Consider the following 24,595-nt stretch of genomic DNA (forward strand, 5'->3'; position numbering starts at 1 on the left):
TTTCCTGAATGTGTATTTCTCCTGTGTAATCTCTCCTCCTGTGTGCTGCCTTCCCTGGCTCTGCTTCTATCAGGTTTGTACTTTATTTTTTCATACTTGCCACTCACTGCGTGGCGATGGCGCTCTGCAGCTTGAAGTCGCACTACAAGGTGCAACATCCAAAAGCAACGTGAAGCTGATGAAAAATATTGATTGATTGATTGATTGATTGATTGATTGATTGATTGATGTACTTATAGAGCGCAGCTATCACCCTACGGGCATCTTGGCGCTTGCATTGGGAACCCGTCCTGGTTTTTCCCTGTAAGATAACCCGTACTGGGCATCCCCAAGGTGAAAGCCAGGCATCCCGCCGCGGGGGCCGTTGTGGAGATTAAGCAGGCTTGTTGCCCAGAGCTGCATAGTGTGAACTCGTGCTTAGAGTGGGCACCGAAGCGAGAATTATCGAGTCCGTGGACGATTGGGCTCTGGACCTGAATCAGCTTGCATGATGCACCCAGAGGACCCCCTATGAGTGAAACATGTCCTGCATACCTGAAGCTATATTACCTACCAGCAGACAATGATTCAGCAACGCATTCAACAGAAGTCAACTTCCCCCACTGTAAGTATCCGTCAGATGTACTGCAACTGACAGACTAGGAAATGTGGCGGACCTGTCTGGAAGAGCTCGTCCTCATGTTGCGCACTTCCTGCAGTTTACACTCAGGACAAACTGTATTATTCACAGCACTCGTTTCTGACAACTCAGCCCCCATGAGTAGTGTGTGACACCTTCAGTCACTTCCGGACTTCTGCCACAGACTCTGCATGCTCGGAGTTTTGAGCCTGTACCTTTAATTTTAAAAGCACAACTAAACAAACCTACGTGTCCCAGAATGCAAAGCTTTGTATACTGAAAAACAGGAGAGGCTGAAAGAAAGTCTCACATTTGACACGGGACACTTAAGAGCTATACAGCAAACTGCAGATAGCGCTATGAAAAAAACCATTACTATTATTACTCGTTGATTTTTGTTCTTACATATACTGTCATCTGAAAGTAAAAAAGGACTGGGGAAATGAGCAATAAAAAACGAAAGCCATCTGAACTGTCACAGTCTAAAAGTCACAGAGCTACATTTGTGTATCTTTGTCTTTAACTGATGGATTCCACAAAAAAGGGACTCAAGATAAAGCCAACAGGACTTAAATGTTTGTTCACAGATCCTTCACTTTGAATTAAAACACTTAAGATAGCGTATACCGTTTAGATGTGTTCCTCACTCTATAATCTTTTCAGTGGTCAGTGTAAGTTACTGCACCAAACTTTCATATGTTTTAATCAGTTGGGGGTCATTTTTAACATCATCGTGAAACGGTGCGGCACACTTAAGAACCATAGAAACAGTCTTTTGAGAAGCTGAGAAAGCGATGTTATGCACTAGAAGCACACAAAGGACTTCATACTGTTTGCTTAAGTGTACATAGCTCTTTCATAGCAGTATGTGGTTCAGAAACTGATTGGCGGCTTTTGCTTGTTAATTCTGTATACAGTGTTACCTGCTTAATGTTTCAGATATTGTTTCCGCTCTCTTTGCAGTCAGCAATGAGTTCGTTCAGTAGTGCACACTGTAGTGCTGAATCGAGATCTGTGCACACCACATTAACGCAATTCCCTTTCCAGTGTTTTAATGATGGCAGTTGCCTTAATAATCCGGAAGGTGAGTGATTGGTTGACAGAATCCGTAACAAAGCCTGCTCTGATTGGATGAGGTGCCTGCATGGGAATCCCAGAAAGAAAAAACGGAGCTGACAAAATTAACATTTATTTATTTTGCGGGACTTCGGTCCAGAGTGTGTGTTTGTGTGCATTCAGATGCAACAATGTTTTTGTGTCGCTAGCTAGGTAAGAGCCTGATAATTTTAGTGGTACATAAAATAGTCTAAATTGAAGCTCCGTCTGCTTTTTTCATAAACACTTCAGTAATGTTTGTTTTTCTAAGTGCATTTACGTTGGTGCTTTACATGAGAACGTCCTCTAAATAATTAACAGCCTCACTAGGGAAGGGCAGACGGCCCCTTGTTGCTCTTTGTGGGTAACTAATTGCATGGCATAGTGAACACTTTCCAGAACTTCTGTTCTTAAATAGCGTGTGACTGTAAACTCCGCTCTGCTGGCAGTGGACGGAGTTTTGCCCCAAAATCCATGCTCAAAGTGAAGCGTAGAGTGACAAAAACTCTGTGAACTCTGCTGGTGGATCGGAGTTCACCGCTTACCCCTAATTTGTATGCAATGGGTACACTATCACCATTATTGAAAGAGATATTGGGGTACCCGGTGGGTCTATCAACTACGCAAATCACCAGGTTAGTTGTGCTTACGCACGCGTGCAAATGTTTGGAAGCTATCATATCAGCTTGTATGGAATGTAAAATATTTGTATGTTCTTGTGTCCAATGGTTGAGTGAAAACTCAGGCCTAAGTATGTCGTAGAACAGTTTCACTCGTCCCGCGTAATCCAAAATGTATGTTCAGCCAAAATGTAAGAATCCTTCATGGATTGTAATCTTTTCAAAGTCATTGGAGGGTGAAGAAATACACATTTTTCTATAAGGTGCACCGCCAGGCTTTTGCCTTCACTTACTGTACACAAGATAAGGGGGAGAAGGAATACACCTTACTTTACCCTCCTCCACGTCAATAGATACACACAAAGGAAAATAAGGTAATTTCTAATCGCTATTTTTTATATAAAGTTGTAATACATGCAACGATGTATCAGGAGCATATTCTCTTTGTAAAAACTGCCCTCACCCACAGCATGTTGTGGCATGCTTCATCATAGGGGTGCTGCAAAACTCCTCCGCGCAGACCAACGCTAGAAGCGGAGCAATAAGGAGGGGTAGACAATACAAACAAATAAAGAAGGAAAAGAAAAGGATCCTGAATAGGTGCAGACAGTAAATATTAAAGATAACTAAGGGATATCCTCATAACAATTTTATTCCTAGATTCCCTTGTCAGGATTAAAAAAGGGTAAAAAGTACCCCCCGATGGTGGTGGCGCGAGTGTATTATGCACTCTCCACCCCTCCGTTCTGCACAGAGGTCAACATGTTTCTGCCGGATCCTGTCTCTCTTCCCGGCATTCATTAGGACAAAAGGATCCCCATGCTAAATTTCCTAGACGGCACTTAGAGGGACCAATTTGGTGGCGGCGTACTAACAGAGAGACGGGATCCGGTAGAAACATGTTGACTCTGTGCAGAACGCAGGGGTGAAGAGTGCATAATACACAGATCCGAACCTTTCGCTCACTTACTCATGCTTACGTGTGCTCAGAGAAGTATACAGAATACACAGTGTGATGTTTTCAATATATTTATTGAACCAGCGTTATTCTGGTATAGAATACATGTGCTGCGATAATAAGTAGACAGAAGCAGATAAAAGTGATTACGAGCACTAGAAGAGTAAATAGCAGGTACAGCTCTACCATGGTGCTAAAACAGTGTATATATGCGGGTACATAAACAAGGCAGTAATCAGGCATACTCTTACTATTCAAACCCTACTCTAAGTGTACCTAGAGTGTGTATAGAGCCAAGAAACCCGTCTTGGTCACAAACTGGACACCAGTCACAGAGATGTCAGACCGCTGCGTGGTGAAGTCTCAGCATGCAGGGACCCTCTGTGTCAGCTGAAGTACTTCCTCTGCTCATCTATCAGGATGCTCATTATTTATAATAGAAAGCAGCCTTGCGATGTACGATGTAGATTAGCGATGATATGGATATGTAGATAGCTCTGTTGCCCGTGGATGAAGATAGAACTATATTTGTACATAGTGCATAAAGAGGCCTTGTACTTGATGTTCAAGGCATCGTGATAATGTTGTACGCAGCTAGATGTGTGGACAAAGTCGTTTCAAAGAACCTTATCCACGATTGTCATGTATGCAAATATGTGCAAATGTTCATAGCAGAAATGTTATTGTGAAAAAGTGGACAATGTAAGAAATTAGCGGCTCCGCTAAATGGGTCTAACCCGGGAACATAAGTGGGGCAGGGATTCCCTGCTCCCCTAGGACTGGTGGAGGTGTCACAGAGGGACCCTTACTCAGTGCCAAATACATAAAAAAAAAATGTTGTAAATTTGCAGTGGATCCACAGCAAAATGTAAAACATGTTTTTTAAAAGAAAACGGGGTGGACTAGGGAACAGGAGGTAGCGCAATGTGTTTTAAATGGGAGGGTGGCATGTTCATGCCTTCCCTGAGCCTTCTTCAGGCCCTGGGGCGGATTTTATTAATAAGGTGAGACTCCCCTTCCTAAGCCAAGATCGTACCTGGGGAACCATTCCCCAGTGCCTGATACTTTGAAGTGTCCCAGGGACCACATCCCCCAGGACACTATAGCTTCTCTGCCCACACTCTTCAGGGCGTGGGACCAGAAATTTGCTCTCCCATGGCAGAAGCAGTTAAAGAAATGCTGCTTCTGCCTAGGCGGAATTGTGCTGGCTCCTACCAGCATCCATTATGGTGCTGCCTGGGGAGCTGGCAGAGGCAGTGGTGACCATTGGCCCCCCCGCTTCCCCTAACGAAAGATGCCTTGTGAATGCCCCAGGTTGGCACTGGGGCACCCACCAAAAATAAAAAAAATGGCCTGTCTGCCTTGCTTAAAATAACACCATTTATATTGTAATATCTCATAATCAGTCAGTGGGGGGTAGGCGCAGGCCCTGTGCTAAACTCCATACCATGAACAAACCTTCCTGGTCGTTAAATGTGGTGATGTGTCTAAAGTGTTGGTCACCTCTAGCTTGTGTGCTGGTCTTATTTTGATTAAACAGAATTTGTTCCCTAGGTCTCTCTTTAAAATTGCTTCAATAATGCACTTAGGTGTGTACCCCCTATATATAAATCTTGATTTCGTTTGATCAATGGCAGACATCTCTTCCTTGGGCTCGCTAGAGTTACGTCTCACACTTAGGGACTTTCTATTCCTTCAGTGGAGAAAGAATATATACAATTCAATTCAAATTACTTTATTTGGTAACTGATAAAGTTGACCATAAAAGTTCATATACATAAATCGATACAATTCAAAAAAATATCCAGTTCCTGATATCATAAAAATATTATAAAAGCCATTACAAAATAGACTTACGATATTTAAAAACATGTTTTAAAAATACAATTACAGAAGCAATGGTGAATTAATTATCTAGCGATTGCAGAAAACGATATACTAATTGACATTGTCTCAGGCCTGATCTTTTCAAAACTGAAATAATCCACGTTCTTCTTGGGTTTGAATAAAATTTACAAAAAAACATTATATGTATTGTCGATTGGGTCGAGACATCATCACATGGACATTTGCTTAAGACTCTTGACCAATCATTTGGTACAGGAAAGCTCACAGTTCTATATAAAATGTTCAATCTAAACCTGGTTAACAGAAATCTTTCAAAACCATTAGTTTTCAAAGTAATATACAGTTTTATACCAGTAGTTGTTTGGGTCACATAATATGTTTGAACCGTAAGCTTCTTTAGCTCTAAAGTTTTTCTAATTTCTCCCAGACAATGTATACAACTCGTTTTAAGATCTTTCCTGGACACAGTACACAATGTTTGTGGATCTTTCTAATATTCGGGACCGCCTAATTTGATCAGGAATATTCTTAGGTATTCTAGCCATCTTACCCGACTTACTCCATCCAAAGCCAAGGCATCTGTTAATAAATGGCGATTAAAAGCCGTCTCCTCTGAGGTCCAGACGTTATGCCACAGGAGGATTGGTTGAATCTTGATTAGGTTCTCCAGATAGGGCATGCCCAGTTCTTGATGGCATATATAGTTTGATGTACTGTCTGGGACAGCCAGGAGCGACCTGAGAAACTTGTTTTCGGTAGATTGCATATTCCTGCTCCATAAGTGGCAATAGCCACGCTTTTAGCTTTGTGAATATGTAGCATTTCAAAAGGGGAGCGTCTGCCTAATTTTCTACTAAAGTTTTGAAGAGCCATCAATGATTTAGTAAATAATAATCTTCTGGCCTTAATCGCCTGAACCCATGAACCTGAATGGTCGAATAAAATTCCTAGATAGGAAAAAGTTATTGCACTATCTATTGACATGGATTGTATAAAAAGGGTTTTAGTCTTCTTTTTTAATCCAGCTCCACAATTCATTGTAAAAGTTTTCGAACAATTGACGGCAAGCCCCAATCCTAACATTTACTTAACAAACGTATTAACCACGTTCTGCAGTGAAATTGGGGTGCGGGCCATAAGGACTGCATCATCCGCGTACATGAATGCTGGGATAGGTCGGGTCGACGTGTTTGGTATATCCTTGCACTCTTTGACCAAAATGGTTTCAAGGTTGTTTATATATAAGGAGAAGAGAAACTGGGCTAAAATGCACCCTTGTCTTACTCTCATCACTTTAAAGTGCTTAGAGCACTCGCCCCCCCCTTCCGTACCGAATCCTGGCCCTCGCCCCTAAGTATAACTGCCTTAAAAAGGTAACTATTAGCGCATCTGCTCCCATTTCCTCTAAAACCGAGCATGGTTGCCAGTAGGTGGTTACAGTTAGGACCTAGTTTCCATATGTTACATACTTTATAACTAGGTGCATGTATCTTTAAGTCTGGTTCTGTGTCGCATGCCACTGCATGCGACATGTGTTGTTTTCAGTGGGGTTCCACATTCTAGATAGAGAGCTGGGTTGGAAGAATAACTGTTGAGTTAGAGAAGTTGGGAATCTGTAGCTGTTGGATTGATTTTGAATGTGCTGCCAATAAACTACCATTTATTAATTATTCTACACTTGAAGGATTATATTTTCAACATTGGCGACGACGGGAAACCACTGAGCAGCACAGAGGAATTCAGTGGTTGAACTATTTTTCGGCGATTTTCACCGTTTTAAGAAGATTTGTACAGCTCATCTAAAATAGTCATACCGGCGGTTCCTTTTGAGAAGTGGCGACATCTACGGTTGATCAGCAGCAATTGGATGTAATGACAACTGTTTTTGTTTAACGGCGACTTTCCAGTGTTATACAAACTTTTCCGTTTGGAAGAAATATGGATTAAGTATGCAGCGTGTGTTAGTTGGTATGTAAATCGCGCTGCAGATCTCAAACGTTATTTCGCGCTTATTGTTTTAAGCAAAGGAAGGACATTTTTCCGTTTTTACAGAGTGGAGGTATCGATTGTACGACGCATTGCAGCCGTGAGGTTTGGAGGTATTTAAGAGTTTTACTGAATAACCTGACATTCATTTTGACGATTTTCGCACAGTTGGAAAAAAATAACTTCATCGTGTTTTTATTTAAAAAAAAAAGAGAATCTTACACAGCGGCAGCGTCGTCCTCAACCTTCCATTTCCTTTCAGGATCGTCACGCATAGAGTGATGAATACGCGTTCATGATGTCACACGCACAAAGTTCGGTTGCTAAGCAACGCCCACAACAACCAACACGCTAATGCGCAAAGGATTAAACGAACGTAATTAAGGCCAGCAACTGAGGTGAAAGCAACGCGTGTGTTGGGGGAAGTAAGTACTTTATTGATTTGTTGCTCAAGATATATTTGTTTCAAAATCTCAAAAGGATATACAAATAGTGAACCAATTTAGTATCACAGGTCGTTGTTTTGTGTACTAGTATATCCTGTTTCATTTTAATTGAGCATTTACCATATAACGAGATTTTATGTAAAAGTAAGGAATCACTAGCAAAATTAAAATGCAATTTGATCCACCTGCAAAATTTTTACAAGTTAAAGGAGATCCACCCATGCCATGGCCAAGATGGAAAGAAGAGTTTTTAAACTACATGAAAGCTATTGACGGTGAAAGGATGGGTTCAGAAAGGAAAAAAAGCATTCTGTTACATTGTTTGGGCTCAGAAGGGCAAGTCATTTTTAGGTCACTTCCTCAAATTAATATTCCAAATGCAAGTGGTGACTCAATGAACGTCTACACAGAAGCTTTGGCACGATTAGAAAAAAGATTCAAACCAACCATTAGTATAGCTCTAAATCGATTTAAATTCTACACCAGGAAACAGAAAGAGGAGGAATCGTTTGATGATTTTCTAACTTCGTTAAGGTCATTGAGCATGCACTGTAATTTTGGAAACATGTCAGATAAAATGATACGTGACCAAATAATAGTTCATGTCAAATGTAGGAAGATTCAAGATAAGTTATGGGTGATGGGTGATCCAAATTTGAATGAGACTATTGCAACAGCTAAAGCGCAAGAACAGTCGGATCTATGGATGGATACTGTTAAAAAAAGTTCTGATAAAAAAACGACAGAAGAGGAAATATGTGCAGTCCGTCACAAAGTTACAACAAAACAGAACGCAACACAAAATTGGGGAAAGCAAAATTTGAATAAAACCAAGCAATATTTTCCAAGACAAGTTGAAGGAACTGTCAACCAAGGAATGTGTTTCAGATGTGGGAACAAAAACCATTATGCTTCTTTTCCAGGATGTCCAGCATTGAAGAGAGAGTGTAAAATCTGCAATAGGATTGGACATTTCAGCAATATGTGTAGAGACAGACGTGCACAATTCCAAAAGCAGGGGCCAGTTTCTACAATTTCAGAAGAAGACAACACCTGTATCAATACAGTCCAAGAGCATGGTTTTGTCGTATCGGTAGTGGGTGATCAGGTTCCAAAGCACATCAGTCCTCCTAAATGTACTTTTCAAGTTTGCGATGTAGATATTTTGCATATGGTAGATTCAGGTTCCCCTTGGACTATCATATCTCATGAATATAACATGTCATTATTGGTAAATGTTTTGCCGTTAGACACATTGGAAGAACCAGACATTGTTGCTGAGAGTTTTTGTGGGACAAGGATTGACATGATTGGTTTTTTTTCAGTTTGCTTACATTTCAAACACAGAATGGCAAATGTCAAACTATATATTTCAAAAAAAGGGGTAAATGTGTTGGGATGGTTGGATCAATGGAAATTTGGTATCATACTTAATGCAAGATCTATAGAACCAGTTTCCTTATGTGAGGATCACCTCATGAATTCTGTATCAGTAGTTGAGAAGAGTCAAGTGGAAGAAACAAATGTTATAGATAAGGATCAAGTAAGCAAACTCATTAGAAGTTTTGGGAAAGTTTTTATGGATAAGTTGGGTAGGCTCAAGGATTTTTCACACAGAATTGTACTTAAAAGTAACCATATTCCTGTTGTACAAAAACTTAGAAATGTACCCATTAACATCAGGGATGAACTCAAGGAGATGTTAGATGAATTTCTTAGAGAGGGCATCATTGAACCTATAGAGTCATCAGATGGGTTTCTCCCATAGTTTTGGTGCGGAAACCCGATAAAAAGTTGAGAGTGTGTGTGGATTTGAGAGCGTTAAATTCTAATATCATTGTGGACTGCCACCCTTTGCCAAACATTAATGAGCTTGTATCATTTTTGCATGGTGCTAAAATATTTTCTACCCTCGATCTCAGATCGGCATATCACCAGATCGAACTCACTGAAGATTCTAGGAAATACACTGCGTTCATCACTCCACAAGGTTTGTTTCAGTACACTCGCATGCCTTTTGGTTTGGCGTCCGCAGCTTCCGTATTTCAAAGAATCATGTTCCAAATTTTCACGAACATTGATGCTTATGTCAAGTGTTTCCAAGACGATATTTTGGTTTTCTCAAAGAATACACAGGAGCATCAAACACATTTGCAAGAAGTGTGTAAAAGACTGGAACAAAATGGTTTGTCTCTCAAAGCGCACAAATGCAAGTTATTCAAAGAATCTGTAGAATATTTGGGACATACTCTTTCAGGTGAGGGTGTGGTGCCCAAAGAATCTAATGTAGAAGCTATATCCAAAGCCCCGTCCCCAGAGAATAGAGATCAATTACTCTCTTTCGCAGGAATGTGTGAGTACTACAGTAAGTTTGTTGTGAATTTTGCCACCAAGATGGAACCTTTGAGGAGACTTTTGAGGCAAGGAGTGAAATATGTGTGGGGTGATTCTGAACAACGATCTTTCGAAGAGATCAAATATGATATTGTCAATGCACCCACACTTAAACCATTTCGCATCAAATCTGAATGTGTCATCACTGTGGATGCAAGCCTATATGGTTTAGGTGCGGTGTTGTCACAGAGAGAGAGTAAGGAGGAATGGAATGTGGCGTTTGCCTCAAGGACTCTTAATGAATGTGAACGTAAATATTCCGTCATTGAGAGGGAGTTGTTAGCTTGCGTTTGGGCTATTGAACATTTTAGGTTATATGTGTGGGGTTCCAAGTTTGTATTAAGGACGGATCACAAACCATTAGTAAACATTTTATCGGTTGGTGGAGGGTGGAATTCCACGGCCAGAATTGCCAGGCTCATGTCAAAACTGCAGGAGTATAATTTCAGTACGGTAGATGTTCCGGGCAAGAAGAATGTTACTGCTGACTGTTTGTCACGCCTACCGTGCAAACAGAGTGAAATTAATTCTGTACGTCAGTTTGATGTAGTAATGACTATTGATGATGTACTTCAAGGAGATTTTCAAGACATTTCTGAAACCCGTTGGAAGGATTGTGAGCAGAAGGATGCTAAATGGTTACTGCTTAAGAACTACATCAAACATGGTTGGCCAAGAAAGGATAGAATTGGTCCAGAACTTATACCATTCTTCAGGGTTATTGAAGAATTAGAACTTGATGGTGATTTTAATTTTAAGTCAGGAAAGTGCATTCCACCAGAAGGAATGTATGAAGTGATTTTGGGTATTGCTCACAAGACACACCCGGGCATTTCATCAATGAAGCGTTTAATTAGATTGTTTTTCTGGTGGCCAGGCATTGATAGATTTATTGATAAGACAGTCAGGGAATGTCCTGAATGTGCATCTAGTGAAAGGTCACTTAAGGTTTATACTCCACCGCTTAAAGTTGTAAAATGGCCGTCTGTACCGTGGAAAAAAATAGCTTTTGATATTTCAGGCCCTTTCCACATTCTTCCAGAAAGTTCACGTTACGCTTTAGTGATAGTTGACTATCATTCAAAGTGGCCTGAAGTGAAATTTGTCCCGAAGGCTACCACTAGTGCGGTCATTGGATTTTTCAAAGATGTTTTTGCCAGAGAAGGGTGTCCTTCATGTTTAATTACTGACAATGGGGTTCAGTTAACATCGGGAGAAATGGGTGAGTTTTAAAAAAAAATGCAATATCACTCATAGATTTACTTCTTTATATGAACCACATGAGAATGGACAAGTAGAACGTTTTAATAGAGTTCTGAAGGGATTTGTCACGGAAGCGGTTAAGGTTGGTACAGATTGGATTAGCGCTTTGAGAGAACGTTTATGGACTTATAGGATTACACCACATTCTACAACTGAAGTTAGTCCATTTAAACTATTTAAAGGAAAGGATCCGGCCTCATTTGTTTTACCTTGGTGGTTAAAAGAAAAGTCTCATTATTTTGATTCAGATAAGGAGAATTTGGAAGTGGTTGCTAGACGTGTGGAAGCTAAACAGACTGTGACCAAAAGACGGTATGATGAGAAATGGAAAACAAGGCCTCATGAGTTTCAAGAAGGAGATTGGGTGAGGATACTAAAGCAGGGTTTAATTTGTAAAGGTGACAATAAGTTTGGTGATCCTATTCAAGTTAAAAAAGTTTTTGAGAACAGTGTTATGACACAGGATGGCAAAATCTGGAATGTGGGTAAGTTGGCGAAATGCATTAAATCTTATGTTTCAAAAGATGTATCACTCAACAAGAGTGATGATCACAATAAGGGTGATTCTGTGGCTCACAGAGTCAAAGACTGTAAACGAGAAATTAGAATACCCAAAAGATATGCAAACTATGTGTAATGTTATCATGTTTCATTGTTGTGTTTTCATTCTGTTGTTAAATAAGGGAGATATGTTACATACTTTATAACTAGGTGCATGTATCTTTAAGTCTGGTTCTGTGTCGCATGCCACTGCATGCGACGTGTTGTTTTCAGTGGGGTTCCACATTCTAGATAGAGAGCTGGATTGGAAGAATAACTGTTGAGTTAGAGAATTTGGGAATCTGTGGCTGTTGGATTGATTTTGAATGTGCTGCCAATAAACTACCATTTATTAATTATTCTACACTTGAAGGATTATATTTTCAACACCATAGTAAAAGCTTTTTTTGCCAATAACTTTGGCACCTTTTGAAAAAATCCTCACAACATTTTTAAAACTACTTTGCCACTCACTTCAGCTGCTGTGTTGAAAGTTTCGTGGTGATCTATTAAGAGAAGCCTGGGAAAAAGGGATCCCGAAACCCGTTTTCTCCATGCAATTTCCCATGGGGATTTTGAACATGACACCAGCCGAACCGCTGCATGGAATTACAACAGATTAGGCAGAAAGCTAGCTCTTGGTCCAGAAAGCATGCCTTTTGTTTACTTGGTGTAAATCCGTTCAGTAGTTTTCGAGGTATTAAAAGAAAGCCAAATTTGTATATGTAGGAACTCGGACCCTCTGTGGATCCACCCGCGGTGAATCCATGGCTCCACATTCCACAGCAAGGTCAAGGTCCTGATTGGCTGGCTGCAACTTGACAGAAAAGTTGTGGCTGCCATTTTATATCTGGGAAAATGGTCCCTGGGGCTGAAAAGTTGCTTGCTTACTAATTCAAGGGGTCAGCTGAAGCTTTCCTGACCCCTCATGTATATTATAAATGAGGTGAAAGCATGTTTAATGGGCAGTAACATGCTCACAAAAGATTTTTGTGCGATCTGCGGAGCCATCGCTGGGCTTAGACTGGCTCCTGTGTAAATTCACAAATCTCGCCACAAAGTGACATGAGGGGCTGCACTGAGTGTTGCGGTGGATCCGCAGATTCATGGAAAACCCAACCAAACTGGGATTCCCTGCATAAACATGGAAAGGGTTAAAGAAATACTGAACATTTAGAAGTGATTTAACAAAAAAGAAAGATGAAAGAAAGCCTGTGATTTGTTAACTAGAGCAGCATAAGTAATAGGCTCATGGTGAGGGGTATCCATTTTACTTGCTTATCTACTGAGAGAGGAGGTGGTTTGCAGGAGTTGTGACTGGAGAATAAAACTTAGAGAACAACATAGCGCTTTCACAGGTCTGTTAATTAGGCTAAAACAATTGTATGTAGTGTGAAAGAAATGTGTAGCTTCTAGACAATATAGTAGAATGGAAAATAGAAAGGTGCTTAGATGAGAATATTAACTAAAAATACAGTGAGCCGGAAAGTAGAAAGAGGAATTGCTATACTGAATGTATATTGATTTTATTATGCTAGTATGAATAAATGCATTTGAAATTAGAGGTGGGTGTTTGCCTATAGTATGTAATTTAATAGTATGTAATTTGCACATGCTCACATAGTCAGGGAGGCATTTATAGACCCAGTTACACTCTCACAAAAGCAGTTACGTACCCATCACACATATAGCCAGACAGTGACTGCCACACCCATAAGACCATTCACACACCCATTTACTCATGTGTACGACCAGGTTTGGGTACTAGTTTGCCCTTAGAGCCCAGGGGGACATCTTCAAAATGGAATTTGCAACACAAGAAGAGTTTCAAGTGGACTACTTCAGCACTCTTAAAAAGGGAGAACCCTGGTTTTAGTTGATCTCAGAATCACAGCTCTAAAGGGTAGCAGGTTTCAGAAGGAATGAGAGGAATGGGAAAAAACAAGTTAGTAAAGTCTCTGGAGGAGAAAGGGGATCCCCCAGAGAGAGACTTCTCTATTCGATATGGTGCAGGAAGTACTGTCTCCTCCCGAACCAAGTCCACTGAGGACCTCAAGGACAGATATTTTTAGTGGGACTTGAGGCTGCAGCTGTCCCAGCAGGTTGCAGAGGAGAGAAAAGATGAGGCTAAGAGAACCTTGGAGGAGAAACGTGTCTTGCTACCTGGAGTGTCAAGGATGTACACTTGAAGGCCAAATAGCTGTTATAGTCTACTAAACATTGTGGTAGCACCACTACTGTGTCCACTGCAGAAGAAGGAGTTCATATATTCAGAGACTTGGTGCCTGACTTTAAGGAGGGAGTTCATATAGACAGGTTATTTCTGGCATAAGAAGAAGCTGCAGAGGTACAGAGGATATCTGAGGAGGATTGCAAAGGTGCTTTTGGAGTCATATTCATAGTGATGGGAAAGACAATGTCCTGGCTCTAGAGAAGGGGGAGAGGTTGAGGTATCCCACTATAAAGGAGGCCTTTGTCAGTAAGTATGAATTAACCCCAGAAGAGTGCAGGTTGAAATTCAGGGTTAGCTAGAAACTGTGTCACTACTGCTGGGAGGATTTTGTGGGGTACTTTTAAAATGTTCTTTAAAAGTACTGATATTTTTCAAGAAGGTGTTTCTAACAGTTTTATACTTTTTCCTTTTTACCAAAGGGAACTGAGAAGAAGCAACTTGTTTCAAATAAGAGATACAATACATATGGAATATGAAGTCTAGGGTCCTCAGGATATAATCATGTTGACTTGTACTCTGCTGCAGGTGTTTGCAGAGGGTGGTCATTATACTGTTCGCCTAGTCCAGTTCGAAATAGTTGAGGAAAATACTGAGTTCTTTTAGCTTGCTTCATCTGAAACAGTTCAATGGCATCCCCAATAGCCTATTTTGAATGTAGTGGATAGATACTTTAGTGCTCATATACTTTTTCACATCTACTTTTATGCACTTTTTCAAACTGTCCATTTGAAGGCAACATCTCTTCCTCCATGCAGCTTCCATGTTAGACAATATCTACATCTTTATAGTATACGTTATTATCTATAAGATAAAAGTAGGTTACTTCACTTTATTTATATTCACTAGTTATTGCCATATTTCTTTGTTTTTCGGGCGCACATCATTTAGTAGAATAACAAGAAGTTCTTCCAAATCTCTCTCCACACCCACCATTTTAATATTGCGTTTAACATCTAAAGGTAAATACAGAACTCTACCTTAAAGCCCTTTCCGAAGCTCAGTGCATGATACCTTTACTGTTATGCTTTGCTTCTCTCAGAAAGTAATGTAAGTGACCCCATGTATATTGTGCACAACTCGGGGTTAGAAACCATGTTGGTGTTCCTAAATTTCACAACCTGTACTAAAGCTCAACATGACGATGATACCAGTACACATTTGTCCCAATATTTGCAGTGGTAAAGTAAATAGACAGCAGCACTGCAAGTACATGGATGGGGTTCTACTGTATCAATGTATTCCTGGCAAATACTACAAATACTACTGCACTTCCATTTATATACAGGATCATGTCTACACCTTCGTTGTACCTCTTCACCTATCTCTTATATTACATTTCTAGGAACCTTCTCTTCTTTTGCAATGGGACTACTGTCTTTTACTTCACAACATCAGACAGTTGTTTCAACGGCATACACTAATTCATTCTCTTGTAAGCAGCTTTCTTCATTAAAGAAAGGCTCAGTAGTAGACGTACGCTTCCATTCTCCTTTGAAGATTTTGCAAAAGTTACTTTTGATAATAAGCCTTTTGAGGTGGGGCCTAGTGTCAGCGTGCATGCCTGCTCTACGAGGCATGCTGTATTCGGTATGAGCAGTTTGGCCACACCCACCACTTTTAATTGGTTCTTTCCTGCGCCTTTCTAACTGCTTCTCTTTTGTGTGGTGAATTTTGCCATTTGTCCCTCCTTTGGGTGTTTTTGTCATGCCTATGGCGACTGGCCCTCTTACATGGGTGATTTCGCTTCAGGCATTTGATACTTGCGGCACACTCTTTTTAAACATGCTTTTTGGGAAGAAACAAGAGCGCTTGTGTTTGGAGTGACTGTGTGCCTGTTTGGGTACAGAGCCCCCGAAGAGACCAATGCCGCCCCTTCCACCCACGACACACCCCACTTTCCACCAACACACCATCCCATCCCAGCGGCTCACACCGTTAGCACTCTGTTTTGACCCCCAATGTTTCCACTGCAAAGTCTCCGCTCTCCGTCCACTAACGCATGCTTTTTTACATTAAGAAATGTGTTGCTTGTCTTTGAATTGCTCTGGCACCATTTGTTTCAGTTTCTATTTGGTTTACTATTGCCATTGTTTATTTAAATTGATTTGTTATGAGTTTCATTTTATTTATTACGATTTGATAGAGCCTATGTCGAGACTTGAACCCGGTTTGCCAGGCACAAGGGTGGCAGCTCTGTAAGCTATGCCGCATCGCTAGCTTAAAAATTATTGACTTTTTGCTTCTTGCACCTTCAGTAATGCGTCAGAGAATGAACCGGAGCAGCCAAGAGCCCTAGCACTGGTGCTTTCAGCAGGAGTAACCTGCAGTAGGTTCTATATCTGGCAGGGTGCCCTGCCATTGTTGTGTGTGGCATGTGGGTGAGCTGCTCTGCTAATGACGTGATGGTTAGCCAGGGACAGGGCACACTGAGGGATGGTGCTAGGGGGCTGTGACAAAAGTGAGTTTCACTCGCCTCGGGGTGTCGGTCAGGAGCCTGCTCTCCGGTCTCATGATGCCAAATGCAGGAGGCACGGCCTATCCCCTGTGGGACAGGCAGTGCAGACTCAGTGTCCTTGACTTTCTCCACACTACTCCTATGTGCATGTCCACTGTGCATTCCAGGCTCCTCTCCCTGGGGCGGGCTCCTCTCCCTGGGCTGGTGCCTCACAGCGCTGCATCAGCTTTTCAGCCCTGCACTGAGGCATAAAAGGAAACCTCTTTAAACACCACTTCCGGCAGGGCCTGCCGAGAGCTGTAACAGTAGAAAATAATATTACACAACATGCCTAGAAGGCGCCTCATTGATACTCTGTGTGCACAACTGCTTTACACACTCTCAGAGCCATACTGAAACAGTGTACTTATGAACAGTGGGTGCATCGCCATTTCATATTAAAAACAACAAGGTATAAAGTTTGCCTTATAGACCCACAGCAGCTCTCAGCGCGTAAATAACTGGGGCGATTACCCGGTTTGGTGCAAACTTCAAAAAGGAGGAGTCCATGTACATCAGTGCAGGAGGATCTCATGCAAACCTATCTTAAGGCCTGCACTGCACCAAACTTCTGACAAGTGGGGACCACCACCTTTCTGGGGCTAACTGCAATGAAATCGGGGGAGCCTCGTGGACTCCCCATGCCCCATGGACTACCACCTCCTCAGGGAAAACTTGATAGCAATGGGGGGGCCTAGTGGACCCCCCCGGGCGGCGTGGACCACCACCTCACAGATGCCAAAATACCACTTTAAAAGTGGGAGGGGATTGAGCACCTCCTCCTGGGCCGTGTTCGGTGCTGGGGTCCACCATCTCCTAAGGCCAGCTCGTATACTACAAAGGAGGAGCCACACAACCCCCCTTCAGGACCGCCACCCCTCAGTGACGGCTCCTGCTATGTCCTGGGAGGCCTACCCTGAGACATAGCTGTTTATTTTAGCTTGGCAGGAGCTTTGACAGCTCCTGTCAGGCTAAAGCAAACACCCTACTTTCAGTGGGCGGGAGCAGTTAAAGTGCTCCCGCCCACTTGAAGGGGAGGTTTCATCTCTTTTCCTGCCCGTAGACATGCGGGCAGGAAAAAAGAGGAAACTGTTTGCTCCTGAAGCTCCCCCTGTGGTCCGGGAGAAGAGCAGAAAAAGCAAAATAAAAGGCAGAAAGGAGCAAGAAGAGGCAGAATAAAGATGAGAAACGAGAAGAAAGGCACAGAATGAAGATGAAAAACGAATAGAAAGAGGCAGAATAAAGGTCAGCAACAATAAGAAAGAGGCAAAAAAGGTGATAAATTTGTAGAAAGCGGCAGAATTAAGGTGAGAAACGAGCAGAAAGAGGCAAAATAAAAGTCAGCAATGAACAGAAAGAGGCAAAATAAAAGTGGGAAACAAGCAGAAAGAGGCAAAATAAAGGTCAGAAACGAGCAGCAAGAGGCCAAATAAAGGTTTAAAACAAGCAGAAAGGTGCAAGACTAAGATGAGAAACGAGCAGAAAGAGGCAGAATAAAGGTCAGAAATGAGCAGAAAGAGGCAGAATAAGGTCAGCAACTAGGAGAAAGAGGCAAAATAAAGGTGAAAAATGAGCAGTAAAATGCAGAATAGAGGACAGAAAGAAGCAGGAAGGGTCAGAAGCGAGCAGAAGTTGCAAAATAGAGATCAGCACTGAGCAGAAGGAGGCAAAATAAAGGTGAGAAATGAGCAGAAAGAGGCAGTAGAAAGGTCAGAAATGAGCAGAAAGATGCAGAATAAAGGTCAGCAATGAGCAGGAGGGAAAACAAAGGTAAGAAATGAGCAGCAAGAGGCAGACTAAAGGGCAGAAATGTACAGACAGAGGCAGAATAGAAGTCAGAAACTAGCGGAAAGAGGCAGAATGGAGGTCAGAAAGAAGCAGCAAGAGCCAGAATAGAGATTAGAAATGAGCAGAAAGAGGCAGAAAAGAGGTCAGAAATGAGCAGCAAGAGTCAGAATAAAGATCAGAACAAGCAGAATGAGGCACAATAAAGGTCTGGAGTGAGCGGAAAGAGGCACAATAACGGGTACAATGAGCAGAACCACTATATGTATATATTTGAGGTGTTAGACTGTGTCAAGATCCATTAGAGAGGTGGCGATAGGGAACAGAACTTGAGGATTTTAGATTCCAGGTATTTAATTGATTTCGAAACACTCGCACCTGTAGGACTGAATTCTAGTGAGGAACTAGCAGTACATTTGGGATAAATGTTTCGTTAACTCAAATAGAAAATGACGCGAGCATCTAGTGTGGAATAGTGAACCACAAGCATGGATTTGTGAGTGAGACATACAAAGCTGTCGTATAGTCTCATTTATATACTTCTTTAATATCACATTTTTAGTCTCCTTATAATGTCTTCTTATGAGAGATGTACACATTTTTAGCACTGTGGGATTTAGGGCTGATAAAATTCACTTTTAATATTATTCTGATGATTATTTTACATTTTTTCTCAAACAAATTTAGTTTATTTTTTCTCACTAGGTTTTGGGCACGTGAGTAGATACGGAGAGTAGCGAGATGAGTAACATTCCAGCCTATGGCCGAAGAATACGTTAGTGAGCTCAGTTTCGGTAGGAACAATCACAGCATACGCTACTTGGGCAAGACTTTGGTTTTACAAGAAGATTACCATTATCATATCATGCAAATAATGAGTTTACATATATTTCTTTGGAATTTCTATATACACAATATGAATTGGTTTTGCTAATATGAGCTGTTCCTGAAAATGTAGCCCATTCCAATGAACAGGAATTTTGAATTCGTGTTTAATGCCATCTTAGATTAGCTTGATTATTTGTTGAAAAAGTATCATGACTAGAATTGGGCTTAATATTATTTGGAGCTAAAATGAATTTTTTTGTAAGGGAATGGAACACACATAATGCAGAAGTGTTAGCTGAACAGACTGAACAATACTATGCATGCTAGGATGGCGCCCGCAGTATTCTACTCTCCTGATACCACGCACGTTTGTAGTCCGTAATTTATTGTAATCACCGCTGTGTATGTATTGAATCATGTCAGCCCTCGCACCACACCGTGACAAAGGCAAAAGCTGAAACGCGTTGGTGAGGAGGTTTGTAGTTGAATGGATCAATTCAGAAGCCCGAGTGTCCTGGTTATCTTTATATGAGTGGACGTGGATCACAAATTGACTGGGCTGCTGGGGCCCATCCAGGATCTGAAGCACAGCCCTGGGTCTCTAGAGTTTGTGGAGTGTGTGATTTATTTTGCGGTAAATAAATCAAAGAAAATCTGCACTTATCTCTGGGTCCGCTCTCGTTTGTTGGCAGCAGGCGACGAATAATTAGAGTTGTGGCTATATAGATATATATATATATATATATATATATATATATATATATATATTCGAACAAAGATTGCCTTAGCCTCCTAAAGCTGGTAACGCACTCCGAGCCAATAAATCTGTACACGCTTTGTTCCACCATGCTGACAAACCGGTTTCGGTCTTTGCGACCTTTTTCAATTTTTCAAAAAAAAAAAAAAAAATATATATATATATATATATTCACTGCAAAAAAACCATAGGTTTCAGGGGCGTTATAGTTAGCTGGACTTGTCACTCGTACAAAACCATTGAAATTCCCCCGTTATAGTTAGTTCAGCTAACTATAACTCGCGCGCCCGCAATGCACTGCTGATGACGTCACATATTACATCACTCATGACATTGTTAGTGACATCACTGATGACATCACTGATGACATCTCAAATGACATCACTGATGACATCCCTGATGACATCATCCAGCAAATGTGTGTTTTTCTGAAAATTAAAAATGTTTTATATATGTATATCGCAAGGTCGATGGAAGAATAAATGGGTATATAAGTGTCTAAATGGATGATTTGTTTTTGAAAAATTGATTGTATAACTGACTGATTAAGTGTATCTTAGTGAATACATGGCTTAGTGAGTAATGTTTAAATATGTAAATATCCGTATCAGTCTCTCACTTTGTGTATAAGTGGCTGCATGGGTTGGTGAGTAGCTACATGAGTGTCTATATAGGTTATTAGTTGTTTTTTTGAGTATCAGTATGAGTGTCTGAGTGTCTGCATGGTTCGGTGGGGGGTATTACGTAGTGCATAGGTGCATGAATGAGTGACTCACTGTTTGTATGTATTGAAGACAGCATGTGTGCAGGACTGTATGGGTGGATGAGTGTGTATGGGTGTGTTAGTGAGTGAATGACTGTCTCAATAGTGTCTTTATGAGTAACTACATATGTTTTAAACTAGTATATGTGACTATTGGTGTATATAAGTGAGTATATGTGAGAGTGAGAGATTGGAAGAGTTACTGTATGAATAAGTATGTGTTTCTATAAGTGATTGTTTAAAACACTAAGTATGTGTAAGTTTCTGTAGAAGTAAGTGTGGTGGTGTGTGTATAACTGTTTATGCAAGTAAATGGATGTTTGATTCTTTATTAGCATGAGTGACTATGTGTGTGAGTAACTCTATGGATGAGTGGCGATGTGTAACAGGATGTATAGGTGTATGAGTACATATGATGAGTGAGTACATGTATGAGTGACTGTATAGGACTGTTGGTGAATGAATGGATGTGTATGTGGATCCTAGAATTACTGAATAGGTTGTTGTAACTGGTATTGGTATGTCCATTGTTTTGAAAATTTGTAGTTTCTATTTTTGAATGTGTGTATCAAAGGTTATATTAGGGTGAGAGGAGGTCTGCCACAAGATGTGTATGTGGATCCTAGAATTACTGAATAGGTTGTTGTAACTGGTATTGGTATGTCCATTGTTTTGAAAATTGTAGTTTCTATTTTTGAATGTGTGTATCAAAGGTTATATTAGGGTGAGAGGAGGTCTGCCACAAGGATATTTATAGAAACACCTAGGACCTGCTGGACAAACCGTACGTACCTATCACCATGACAATTTGCGTGATATTCATTAAAAGGTGACTATGCATACATTGAATCCACGTGGAATGTATTTACACCGCTAGTGAAGCTCTGACGTGTCTGTTGCCCTACCGTGCCTAATCCCGGCGCCCCCACTGGTGGGTACTCTCCAAGTAGACACCCTTGTCGTTTATTTATACAAACATGGGTAGCTATTGACGGGCACATTTAATACACACGCACACCAAGCCACTCAAAGGGGATTCGACAGAAATTCGACCAAAACTATGCAAGAAACCCTCCTCACGGTTAATAAAATACACATCCACTGCCGGATGTGTAATATTTTTTATGTTACTCTCTGGAAAGGAGATGAACCTCACTTGAGAATCACAGCGCGCTCCTGGCTGAGCCAAATGCTGCGTTACACCCACCAGTGCCTGCCGAGTGCCACACACCTCTGTGTTGTATTCCACCAGCTAGTGCCTATGCTATGACACTCTCTAGCCCATGTGCACTGTAACACCACCCCGTGAATATGTCGTGCCACACTTGCCTTCGCACGGGTTATATTGCCCCATTCAACGTGCCTTCCTCGATGCCTATGTTATAACGCACAGCACTATGCCATACATAATACAATCTGGGATCCATATCTTTGTCACAGTACATATGCAATGTTACACTCCCCAGCACATATTTTATGTTACAACTTTAGAGACTAGTTAGGTTACACAACACTGCCCTGTGCATATTACACTCCAAGGCGCATATCGCATAGCACGTGCAAGTGCCTGTGCTATCTCGCGCTCTCCAATGAATCTGTCATTGCGCACAATGTATTGCATATTATATTTCACGCCCGGTTCATCTTATATCACACTTTTTGGTGCATAGTTTGTACCATACACCATATTAAGTTTTCATTTTCAATCGTGCTCTCAGGACTATGTTCTATATAACACTGCGTTCACCTACCCTTTTCACGGGCATTATATTTTGCGTTGGGGGGTGGAGGGTCAGGGGGTGTTTCTGCCAAGTGAGCCCGGAGTCACAGTCACAAACGTCCTCTTCTTCCTGAATAAAAGTGAGATTATGCTGCATACTTGTTCATATTTTAAGTAGTTCGCACAGACACACATTTTAAAAACAATAAAGTTCCTAATACCTACCTTCTCTGAACAGTTAGCTTGCTGCCCCATCCCCCTCCTCCCTATCCTCTGTTGTCTGAATCCATGGACTAGCCTCCTCCCTCCTGCCATGCATGGTCTGATGTGCTGCCACTGCCGTCCATTTAGCATGATGTACCAGTCCACTCCTCCTGCCCTCCATTGCCCAATTCTATGCCCCATCATTGACCTCCTGCTTAGCCTCTGTGCTTAGCTTGCTGCCCCTATTCTCCTTCCCCCTGCCCTCCGATGTCTTTGTGCATGCCCCTGCTCCATCCTTTTTGCCCACCATGTTCCATGGACCTGCCACTCCTATCTAGTCTGAGTGTTCTGTTGAGCTGCCACTCCCCTCTCACCTGCCTAGCATTGTCAGATGACTGTAACCTGTCCCTGCAACCTCCACCTTGCCTGTCCACATGCCATGCCCCTATCCCCTTCCTCCTGCCCTCCCTGGTATGTTGTGCTGCAACTGCTCCTCCTGCCTGCCCCGTGCGGTCTGTTGTGAGGCCCCTTCCCCTGAACTCTCTTGTCTGTGCCCAGGTCCTGACCCTCCCTTCTATCCTCCGTGGTCCTTTGTGCATGCCCCTGCACCCTCCTTCTTGCCCATCATAGCCATTGTGCTGCCACTAACCCTCCCGCTTGCCATGCATGGTCTTCTGTGCTGCCATGGCCCCTCCCACCTTCCCTGTGTTGTCAGCTAGCTGCCCCTGACCCCCTCCCACCTTCCCTCCATGGCCTGTGTGTATGCCATCATAGTCTCACTGTTGCTCTCCATGGTGTGTCTTGCTTCTAGTGCCCATCCTGCATGACCTCCATGGTCATCTTGCTGCTCCTGCCCTGCCCCCTTGACCCCACAGCCCTCTGTTTCCATGTGCAGACCCCTATTCCCTCCCACCTGGCTTGTCTGTTCCATTGTAATGCCCCTGATCCGTCCCTCCTGCCCTTTATGGTCTGTTATGCTGCAGCTTTCTCTCCTGTCTGTCCATTATGGTCAGCTAGCTACCATTGCCTCTTTCCCCTCTGTTCTCTGTTGTCCATGTGCATGTTCCTGTCCCCTCCCTATTGCTTTCTATGGATTGTTGTGCTGCACTCCCGTCCCGCATGCACTGTGTGGTGTATTGTGCTGCTGAAAACCCTGATGCTGCCCTGCAGGGTCAGTTTGGTGCACGTCTACACGTCCCTCCTGTCCTCTGTTATCCAATTCCATGTCCCTACCCCAATTCCTCCTGCATTCCATGACCCAATGTACCATACTTGCGAACATTTTGAACTTTGGAAAAGGGAGATTTTGAAAAAAAACTGGGGTATTGATTTTCCCCTTTGAGTTACATTGAAAAAGAGGAGATTGTAGACAGGAGACAGATCAAATAAAGCCCATTTGAGCTTAAAAACATTGAACGTTTCCTGGCTGAATCGGGTCTGTTGGCATGTATGGTTGTACTACCACTGCCTCTTCCTTCTGCCCACAATGGTCTATTATATTGCCACAGCCTCTCTTGCCAGTCCTGTATTGTTGGTGTGTTGCCCTGGCCCCCCTTTCCACTGCCCTCCATAGTCTGTTGTGCTGCTATGGCCCTTCCTGCCTGCCCAGTGTGGTCAAATTGTTGCCTCTGCACCCTCCTACCTGCCTTCAATTTTCAGAGTCCGTGCCCCTGGCCTCTGCCTCTCAACAGTATCCTAATGAACAACTAGAATGCTAACATTCTATATTTATTACAAAAGTGTTGAACGCCTGACGTCATCTTGATGTAATCAAAACTGTAATACCTAGAGCATTTCCTTTAGAAATTACATATATGAGAGGGTCTTATTTGCACCAAAATTATGGTTAGTGTTCTAAAAAACTAAAATGAGGGCATATTTTCTGAGTTTTCAAATAGCGACAAAACACTTTTAAATTATTTGTTATCTTCATGTTTTTTTATCCAGTTGACCACTTGATTAAATGTTGCACTTAGGGGAGAGGATGTGGTGTTACTTCCAGAGCTGCAGACTTTGCAATTGGGGAACCAGGTTGGAGTTTC

The sequence above is a fragment of the Triturus cristatus genome, chromosome 2_1 (genome assembly GCF_964204655.1).
Source record: "Triturus cristatus chromosome 2_1, aTriCri1.1, whole genome shotgun sequence".
Classification (NCBI taxonomy): domain Eukaryota; kingdom Metazoa; phylum Chordata; class Amphibia; order Caudata; family Salamandridae; genus Triturus; species Triturus cristatus.